We start from the raw sequence: 10,584 nt of genomic DNA on the forward strand, positions 1-10,584 counted from the left end.
CTCCAGAGCATGCTGGGCTTCCAGCTGAATTTTATTTGTATGCATATCTCTGGGCAAAATGAGGAAATTAAAAAACAATTACTTTAACTGAAAAATTTTAGCTAAGCAAAAGGAAAAATGAAACAGCAAGTTTTGGGTTACCACTGCTCACAGATTTGTATGAGCTGGAATCTCCCACACCTGCACCTTGAGTGGGTCCTATGGCTTCCCATCAGCCTCAGTTTCCCCATCTACCCAGCCTGGGCTCTTCAGATGAGTTGACTCAAGAATCAACACACTGACACCAACCTCTCAACCTCCACCAACTCCCTAGAAAACCTCCAGCCCTGCCTATAAATTTGGGGCTGCTCACCTGAACAGCATCCTGGAGGTTGTGTGCATGAGCTGCACAAGACTGTGTGTTTGGGAATCACCAAGTCCTTCACCCCTTTGTAACAGGACGCCATGTGCCTGGTGCAAAGAAAAAACACAAGGACAATGGGGGAAAGAGGGTGTTATTGTTGTCCTGACCCTGTACCTCTCTCAGTTTTTGGTTTTGCGACTTGAGCTCTGGGGGTGATTTATATAAAATTCACATGCTGTAGGGAAATGCATTTTTATGGCATCCAAATACAGATTAGATCCAGCCATGATACCATATTCATAGCATATCCATTTATTAATCTGCCCTTATTCCACTATTTTATTAAGAATTGATTGTGCACACTTGGTAAAACTGGGGAGCTGAAGAGTGATTCCAAGTGTTTTATCTCCATAAAAAGAAATGAGCATTTTCCTACCCAAACTTTTGAAATTCAAATCAATGGTATGTTAAGTACTTTTTTTAAACTGGGGCAAGCTGGGATCATTATTCCTGAGGCATTTGTTTGGTCCTATATGGCATCATGCCCAGCTCTAGTAGGGAGCAGTGTGGAGGGGAAGAAGAAAAGATGAATGCAGAGCTGACATTTAAACTCCCCTCTAACCCCACACCCCCTCCCCCCAAGGTAAGAGAAGGGGATGCTGTACAAAATCAGTAAAGGAATCTACTCAATGAGAGAACAGGGGTCTGAGCAACCTGGTCTGGTGGAAGATGTCCCTGCTCATGGCAGCAGGTTGGACTAGATGACGTTTAACAGCCCCTTCTAACCCAGACCATTCTGTGATTCTATGTTTTTTTGGTTCTGTGATTCTAGGAATAGTTAAAAACAGACATGCAGACATGTTATTTTAATTTTAAGTAAAAATTAAATAAAGACAGTAAAAGTTAATTCAGATAGCATCAATGTAAGGATTTTTTTTTTACATAAATTAATGCTTCACTGAATCTTTTCTCTTTAACTCCAGCACCTATGTGAAAATGAAAGTATTTCCCAGCAAGTCATAATTAGGAGAATGAAAACCCCTGCTGTACCCTGGGACATCCACAGAACACAGAGGTGTTCATGAGTTTACTTACAGCTGGACAAAAACAATGGCTCCAGGATGATGCACCGCATCTGCAAAGCAGCCTGAAGTGTAACCTTTCTCTACAGCCCAAGTCCCCTGGAGCTCCTTCACGTGGCAGAGCTGCAAAATAAAATAGAGTTGAAAGGATTTAATCTCATTAGAAGTCCCACTGCATGCTCTCTAAGTCCCAGGCTACCTGATGCTCAGGCTCCCTGAGGCTTCAGCATGCTCTAGCCCTAGCTGTGCAAGCTTTGATTGTGCTTGTCCCTGGATATTAATTATTATGAAAAACATTCCTAAAACTCCAAAGATCTCCAAGTCACTGAGAGATCAATTTGCACTGTTTTTACTGGTATTGCCACCCAAGTGTAAAAATCAGTATTTCAAAACAAACATGTTTGGAAATACAGCTTCTCCCAAATGTTACAGGAAAGATTTTTTAATATGAGTGTCCAGGGACTCACCATGAGGGGCACCATGTCCACTTGGATGAAATCAGAAATTCAAGTGGGAAATTGCTCCGACAATCATAGGTGTATCAGTTTTGCATGGCCTGGTTTTTGGTAGCAGGGGGGGAAGCTGCTGGAAGCTTCCACCATGTCTGGCAGAGCCTATCCCTGATGGCTCTGAAGATGGACATGCCGCTGGCCAAGGCTGGGCCAGTTAGAGATGGTGGTAACCCCTCTGTGATAACATATTTAAGAAGAAAATCAAAACAAAGTGGGGCACAGTTTTTTTCAGAGAAGAGGAGGAGGTGAGAACATGTGAGGGAAAACATGGAGACACCAAGGTCAGTGGAGAATGAGGGGGAGGAGGTGCTCCAGGCGCCAGAGCCGAGATTCCTCTGCAGGCCGTGGTGATGACCATGGTGAAGCAGCTGTCCCCCTGCAGCCCATGGGGATCCACGGGGGATGCAGAGGTCCACCCACAGCCTGTGCCAGAGTGGGTGGATGCCTGGAGGAGGCTGTGATCCAGTGGAACACCTGGTGGAGAGAGAGGGCCCCTGCTTCCAGGCTGGAGCAGCCTGTCCGTGGAGGACTGCACCTCATGGAAGAATGACCAACACCACAGAAGTTTTGGGAGGACTGTCTGCCCATGGGAGGGACTCACGTTGCAGCAGTTCTGGGAGGACTGCTGCTCGTGAGATTGGAACCACACTGGAGAAGTTCACAGAGAAGTGTCTCCTGTGGGAAGGGACCCCATGGCATAGCAGGGGAAGGACTCCTCCCCCTGAGTAGCAGAAGAAAACCACGGGTGACAAACTGACCAAAACCCCCACGCCCTGTCTCCCTGCGCTGTCGGTGGGAAGCAGGGAGGGGTTCGGGGGCAGAGAAGGTGTTTTTAAAGGCTCATTTTACTTCTCATTATCCTCCTCTGACTCTGTTAGTAATAAATTCACTTTGTACCTTTAAGTTGAGCCTGTTTCGGCCTTGGTTTTTCTCTCCTCCCAGTCCTTATCTCAACTCATGAACCCTTCATTAATTTTTCTCTCCTCTGCCCAGCTGTGGCAGGGGAGGGTGAGCGAGCGACTTTCATGGGTGACTGGCATTGGGCCAGTGTCAAACAATGACAATAGGATATAAAATCACAGAATTATTTGGGTTGGAAAAGCCCTCTGAGATCATCAAATCCAACTGTTCCACCAGCACTGCCAAGCCCACCACTAACCCATGTCCCCAAGTGCCACGTCCATGTGGCTTTTAAATCCTCCCAGGGATGAGGACTCCACCAGTACTCTGGACAGACTGTGCCAGGGCTGAACAGCCCTTTCCAAGAAGAAATTTTCCCCAGTATCCAACCCAAGCCTTGGCACAACTTGAGGTTCTTTCCTCTTATCCTGTTGCTTGTTACCTGGGAGAAAAGACTGATCCCCACCTGGCTACAACATCAGAAGGACATGGACCTATTGGATCAGGTGTAGAAGAGGTCACAAAGATATTCTGAGGGCTGGAGCACCTCTGCTCCAGAGGCAGGTTGGGAGAGCTGGAGGTGTTCAGCCTGGAGAAGAGAAGGCTTCAGGGAGACCTTAGAGCATCTTCCAGTGCCTAAAGCGGCTCCAAGAGAGCTGGAGAGGGATTTCGAACAAGGGTCTAGAGTCACAGGACAAGGGTTAATGGCTTCCCACTGCCAGAGGGCAGGTTTCCATCAAAGATACCTGCTGGGAAGAAACAACCAATCTTCCTTCAGAGTTTCTCCATTGGCCTTGACACAACAGCCCACTTCCACCACATGACAAATGCTGGGTAGTGGAAATTCCTCTTTTGTTGCTCCTGAGTATATGGTTGTACCATCTCCATCTGCTGTGAGGGGCATTCAAAACTGTTGAGATGCTCCTTTGGGAAAATAACATGTGGGTTAAATAAATGTGTGGGCTCAAGCCAAGAAAACCTCCCAGAGAGCATCTCTGGGGAGCAGGGCAGCACACTCAAATGTGATTGGTATCAGCAGTAGCTGTGCCCGTTGATTTATTGCAGGAGTTATCCACTTCCCACTAAGGATAACACTAAAGAAGGGGAAAACCATTTTAACTCCAAATTACAAGTGAGTTATTGCTGCGACTATTCAGTTAATAGGAAAATACTTTTCAGACTAATTAAGTGTTTCATTTTGATTTAATTTTTTCTATTGGGGTCCAGGATGGAAAAATATGATTGTAGTCCATGTCAACAGGCTCCAAGGGATGAGAATTTGACCTAATATGTCTGAAAACATCTTCAAATCATGCTAACTTTAAGGACTTTACATGCTGGGAATTTTATTTCAGCACAATAAATTATCTTGGGTTTTTTAATAGCACAGAATTTTTTTGTATAAATTACATCCTCAAAGCTCACCAGTTTGGAAAAGTAATAACAAGGATGAGAAATGGAGAAGGTTATATTAGATGAGAGGTAGAGAGTAAACAAAACATCAATTGCATTTAAATCTTGGGTGGCAGAAAATCTATTTATTTGTAATATTAAATGGATCCCTCCCATATGGTTATGGAGAGGAGTTTCTAGGTGAAAGGTAAAACTATCTGAAAATTACCAGAGATTTAATAAAGTTCGGAAATTGCATGAGATCAACCATTACTCCAAACTACTCGTGACCATGCACTAAACATTTCCAAGTGAGCTTTATTACCCCTCTCTTAAAGTGGGATAAGGAAACCAAGGAAAGGCATAAAACCTCAATTAAGCCGAATTTCTCCTTCTCCTTTTAGCTCAAACCTAACAAATACAAGGGTGATTTTTTCTTACAAACATTATCTTAGTTATGATTTACACACTGTTCGAGAAAAGAGATAAATTCCCAGGGAATTTGTGCCCATGAAAGGCCAGCAGCTCTTTTGTGGCTTGAACTGAAGTTGTTGGAAGATTCCAAAATGTTGCTGTATTTTTCTGCAGCAAGTAAGCATATTCCATAGGTTTTGGGAGAATAGTCCTTTCTGCATTAAATCTTTATGAGCAACAAAGAAACTATTTCTGTTGAGAAGGAAGAAAATCTTTTTACCTCAAGAATTTTAAAAGCTCATAATGTAAAATAAATGGGAAAGTATGGCACATGCTGTCTTAACCTTCCTGGACAAATCCAAAAAGTATCTCAAGTTTATATGAATAATACAACTGTAGAGTGACATTACATAAAACAAAGATGTGTGTCTTGGGGTGACTTTATGATGTGTATCCCATATTGCTGCCCTATGCCCAGAAATTAACTTTGTGCCTTTCTATGCCTCTAAATTGAGCCTGAGAGGGGGAAGGAAAAGCTGAGCAAAATTTTTTCAAAGCAGTTTGCAGCTCGTTCAAAGTCACACAGAGATAGCAACTTTTGCCCAGCTGCGGCAGGGGAGGGAGGAAGCACCCGGTTTTGCTGTTTCCCGAGTCAGTTTTTGGCCAGTTGTTCAGCTTCTTCTTCTCCGGAGAGAGACTGAGAGTTGAATTTTTTTCCTTCCCTGGAATTTTGGATTTTCTCCCTTTTCCACTGGACTGCTCAATATTAGAACACATCGGGAGGACTTTCCACCGAGCGCAGAGGGCCTGGCCCTGGGCCAAGCCCCAGCTCTGAGGAGACCAGAGGGAGGACTCTTAACACTTTCCTAGTTTTTTTCCTCCACAGCGAGAGATTTTATTATTTAGCATTATTATCCTTTTCCCATGTGTTTGTTAAATAAATAGTTTTTATCTCTTTCACTTTCCTTTGAGGAAAATTTATTTTTCCCCAAACCTGGCGGGGGAGGGGTGGTTGTGCCTTCTCTCAGAGGATATATTTCTAAATTCGGCCAAACTGGAACAATGTGTAAGGGCTATAAGCTGCCACACAGTGTGTCCCTCTCCATCTGAGCTGAAGTCATTAGCTCATTTCTACTTTTTTTTAAGTGTCTTTGAATGTCATGAAACATTTCTGACTATGGTAAAAACATGATGATGACCTATATCAGCCAAAAGAATTAGAATGAAAATCATTATCATTAGTATTTTATGTACCAGGAAACAACATGGAAGTCAAAAGAAATTCTACTTTTTCATCTGAAATTCAGCAACAAGAGCAGAACACAAATGCAATGGCCATGGGAAATGCAGTGAGCTGCAAGTATCCAACCAGCGGCAGTTGAGTATGAAAAACAGTGAGGAGGACTTTGGGTAGCAAAGATTGTAATCCAGCAAAAAAAAGGGCTGATGGACTGCCCCTGAGCCAATTCCCTGAGTTCCCTTAGAGAAGAGAGGTGGGCATTTCTGTAACATGGCTCATCTTCTTCTCAGTGCAGAATGGGGCAAAGGACCTGCATGGCCCCAAATGTGCCTTTTCCCCACGGACCAGAAAAGGGATCCCAAATGACCAGTCCCTATGGGGAGATCCTGAATGGAGAACACCAAAAGCAAGGTGGGTCTAATCCTTGACTTTTGTGCCCAAAGCTGAAGAATGTACTACCTACAGAAAAACTCCACATCTCCAACAGAGAATCCAAATCATCTTCATTATGAGTTAGAGACAAGAGGAGCTGAGCTCTGTCATGCAAGGCGCTCAGAGACTTGATCCAAAAAGTGTTTTCCTCACAGAAGCTCTGCAAATTTCCTTAGGGAAATATCTTGAACATCGGCCTGTTTTATGGAATCATCATTGAATCACAGAACAATTTAGTTTGGGAGGGAGGTTTAAGATCATCCAGTTCCACCCCCTGCCATGGACAGGGACACCTTTCACTAGACAAAATTGCTCCAAGGCCCATGCAACCTGGCCTTGAATACTTCCAGGGATGGGATGGTCACAGCTTCTCTGGGCAACCTGTGCCAGGGCCTCATCATCCTCACAGGAAAAAATTTCTTTGCAGTGTCCAATCTAACCCGTCTCTCTGTCACTGTGAAACCATTCCCCTTGTCCTGTCACTCCAGGCCCTTGTCCAAAGTCCGTCTCCAGCTCTCTCAGACCTCCTTTAGGCCCTGGAAGGCTTATGACCATTACCCTGCCACCTGCAACCTCCCCTGTTACCCAGCCAAGATGACAAGAAGAGTAAGCATCCAGCTAGAAGTGAGCACCTGGATCCCTGCACTGCTGATACCTGTGCCCATCATCACACTGACCTCTTCGCTAGCTTCCAGGCACAAAAATATGGGTCATCACTGCTTTTGTGACCACCTGGCAGCTGGACAAGCCACATGCTTAGACTTCAGTGCCCATTTCCAGATACTGGGGTTCCCTATCACTGTGACAGTGTTGGTCATCCCTCTGGCCTCATCACACTGTCATTTGTCCACATCATCCCCTCAATACTACAGATCAACTCCAAAGGAGGAATGAAACCTTTATTTTATTTATTATATCACTCCTCTGATTAATTAAGAAATCATCACCTTTGCCATTCTGTGTGGTTTCCCTGAACTAGGGTATATCCTGTTAATATATTTCAGCCTATTTCCATGATTCTTTTAGTAGACTTGCTATAATATTTATAATTTTCTACTTTGTCCTTTATCCTTCCATGACTAAATCACCAATGCACTAAATAAAGCCATTAGCACACTAAAAAAAAGCTGAAAAAATACTAAATAAAGTCATGAATGCACTAAATAAACCTGAACTAGAGCATTACCATGTTTCTTTACACTTTCCTCCACCATGAAGGATGCATTGTTTTAATTCCTCCATTAAAGACTTTCTGCAGTGACAGAAGTTCTTTTCTCTACAAATGACAGAGGTGACCCTGGACCTCATTGTTCCCAGGTAAGGAAACTACAAAATCACTTCACAGTACTGCAGAACTGTGGGGAAAGTAAAAGATAATTTGAAAGGGAGCAGGCACAGCTGGATGAAACCATGTCTGTGTGCAATACAGTGCTATCAACCACTTCTTACATCCAACAGTGTGATTCACAGGCTCCTGCACTAGGGAAGCCCACATGAAGCAAAAGACAATAGACCACCATGAACCACCAACTGTCAACACTACCAAGCATCAGAAAATGGGATTGTTCATCTAGTTTATTCAGTTACTTTTTCCTCCAGAGCAGGCCATTAGTCTAGTGCAAATCTCTGCCCTTTTGAGACATGCCTGGATTTTTCTGAGATTAGCAGACTGAAATCTATGTCTTTCCCACAGGATCTGTTTAACAGAACCTTTCAAAGCTCAATAAAGGTGTTGGGGTGTGCAACAGAGATATGGGGGTAGCATTGTGCTTTTAATATTTTTAACTTGAGATGATGATTCAGCCCAGATTCAACCCATTGCTTCAACAGCTTGTGTAAGCCTAGAAGGGTCTCTGTTCCCCATGCAGTAATATCACCCTCCTGTGATCAATCATCAATACTCTTAATTGCCTCCAAGCAATGGACCTCCAGCCAAGGGTGCTGGAGAAGAAAACAGCCAGATGTGCTGTCTATGACATGGACTCTCCTGCACTGTCCATTACATGGACACATAGATTGGAATTAATTGAAAAAAGGGATAAAAAAAATTAATCTAAACATAGTGGTTGATTTGGATGGAAGACGTTGGCTTTAAAATGTCTGTAGACTTTCACTGTTTTCTGTTGAGTCTCCAATGTGCAGAGCATCTTCTCTATCACAAGCATGTGAGCAGGAGCTGTGTAAGAGTCACCAAAGGCGATGGCATGGCATCATCTTAGTTGTCTAAAAGTGGCCACCATGCTCAGGCAGAGGCTCTTCTTCCACATGAGGAGGCACCATGGGATCCAATCAGGGAACCAAAGACGTCCATGTGTTAGTTAGCAGATGAAAACTCAGCACTGATCCCCTGTTTGCAAGAGAGGAGACCTGCACAAATGTCAAAGGACAGGTTGACACACTAACAAGCCCACCATGTTCAGGTGCCTGAAAGGCTTCCATGGGACAAGGAGGTCTCTAACGAGCTTTGAGGAATTCCACGATTAGCCTGAGTTAGAGGTGTCATGTATCACAAATTCTCCCTTGGTCCCAACTTTTGCAGACTGTGGCCTGTGCCTCTGGAAGAGCTGACATCTCCTTGCAGCACAACAATATAGTTCAATTTAGTTCAATTGTTTTCAGGTTTTAGTTGAAATCCTTCCCCTAACAAAGTGCTCAGCAATGAAGAACAGTTCATCATGACCAGCAAAATGTTCTTTTTGTGTTACTCTCACTGTTAAAAACTTAAGCCTTATTCCCACTTTGGTGTAATTAATTTCTCACCGTAAGACCTTTTTCTATTTTTTGTCTGACACCAGATCCCTGTGGCCCATGTAAATTCACACATGATGATCCAACTCTTCCATATGAAATGAGTGCCCAGAGGCTCAGACTGTAAAACATGCTTTCCAAACTTTTAACAATTCTCTGGATTTTTCTTCCAACCCTCTTTATGTTTTAACATAGTTTTTAAAGGATAACCATAAAAACTCAGTATAATAATCCCATATTGGTTGCAGCATCATAAAACAGAGATTATCCTTACCCAGTGCTTCCAGCACTCTCCTCCTGATACATATAGAATTGTTTGACTCTTCTCAACAAGTCATTTCTCAGACACAAGTGTTCCTGAGGAAAAAGCCCTAAATACATGAATTTCAGCTACTATTTGGATTGCATGGATGTTTCCAAGTGTCCCAAGGACAGGAAACAGCCAGCACATCAAACAGGGAGCTGTGCAAAGTCCAGCATCATGGAGGTGCTCATCCCAGAGGGGTGTCCCCCCATCAGGGCCACAGATTCACAGAACCATTCAGGTTGGAAAACCCTCTGAGACCACTGAGATCAAACATTCCCCCAGCACTGCCAAGCCACCACTAAACTGTGTTCCCAAGTGTCACATCCACAGATCTATTAAATCCCTTTAGGGATAGGGACTTCACCACTGCCCTGGGCAGCCTGTCCCAGCACCCAACAACCACTTTCAGGGAAGAAATTTTCCCTAGTATCCAATCTCACTTGCATGCCTTTTTCACCCATGGCTTGAAAATTCCACCAAAAACTCTGGGATGAGATGCTGGAAAATTATTAAAAATTCATTGTAATACAGAAGGAGAGAGAACATGATGTGCCGGTTTGACCAAATTTAGAAATATATCTTCTGAGAGAGGGCAGGTTACAAACCACCCCTCCCCCACCAGGTTTGGCAAAAAAACCTTTTTCCTCAAAGGAAAGTGAAAGAGATAAAAACTATTTATTTGATAAAAACTATTTATTTAACAAAAACACAGGAAAAGGATAATAGTGCTAAATAATACAATCTCTCTGTGGAGAAAATACCTGGGAAAATTTCAGAGTCCTTCCGTAGTCTCTCTCTCTCCCCCTCCTTGGAGTTGGGACAGGGTGGTGGGCCCACCTCCAGGGCCAAGGCCTCAGTGGAAAGTCCTCCCATTGTATTCTGATGTTGAAACTGTCAGGCAGAGAAAAGGGAAAAAAACCCGAAGTCCCAGGAAAACAAAAGTTCAACTCTCCGGAGGAAAAGGAGCTGAAAAACTGGCCAAAAGCTGTCTGGAAAGAAAGCAAGCCAGGTGCATCCCTCCGCTCTCACTCTCCTGCCGCAGCTGAACACAGAGAGCCGTCTCTATCTCTGTGTGACCTTGAACAAGCTGCAAACTGCTTTGAAGAAGTTTTGCTCAGTTTTTCCTCCCCCCTCTCAGGCTCAGTTTAAAGGCATAGAAAGGCACAAAATTAGTTATTGGGCATAGGGCAGTGATATGGCATACACATCATAAA

General features: G+C 43.7%; 1 long non-coding RNA gene across 2 annotated transcripts; it reads right to left on the minus strand.

Annotated features, from left to right (window-relative positions):
• Positions 1–1,194: 1,194 nt before the first annotated feature.
• LOC121666201 lies at positions 1,195–10,175 on the minus strand. 2 transcript variants are annotated; one of them, XR_006016607.1, is made up of 2 exons: positions 10,132–10,175; positions 1,195–1,548 (listed from the first exon to the last, which is right to left on the minus strand). It is a non-coding gene; the product is annotated as an uncharacterized LOC121666201 (long non-coding RNA). The 2 variants fall into 2 exon arrangements; XR_006016606.1 differs by lacking the exon at positions 10,132–10,175 and adding an exon at positions 3,584–5,142.
• Between the last annotated feature and the right edge of the window lie 409 nt (positions 10,176–10,584).

Source organism: Corvus kubaryi, unplaced genomic scaffold, assembly GCF_017639235.1.
Source record: "Corvus kubaryi isolate FWS band 111438036 unplaced genomic scaffold, C.kubaryi_AGA036_p1.0 37341, whole genome shotgun sequence".
Taxonomy (NCBI): domain Eukaryota; kingdom Metazoa; phylum Chordata; class Aves; order Passeriformes; family Corvidae; genus Corvus; species Corvus kubaryi.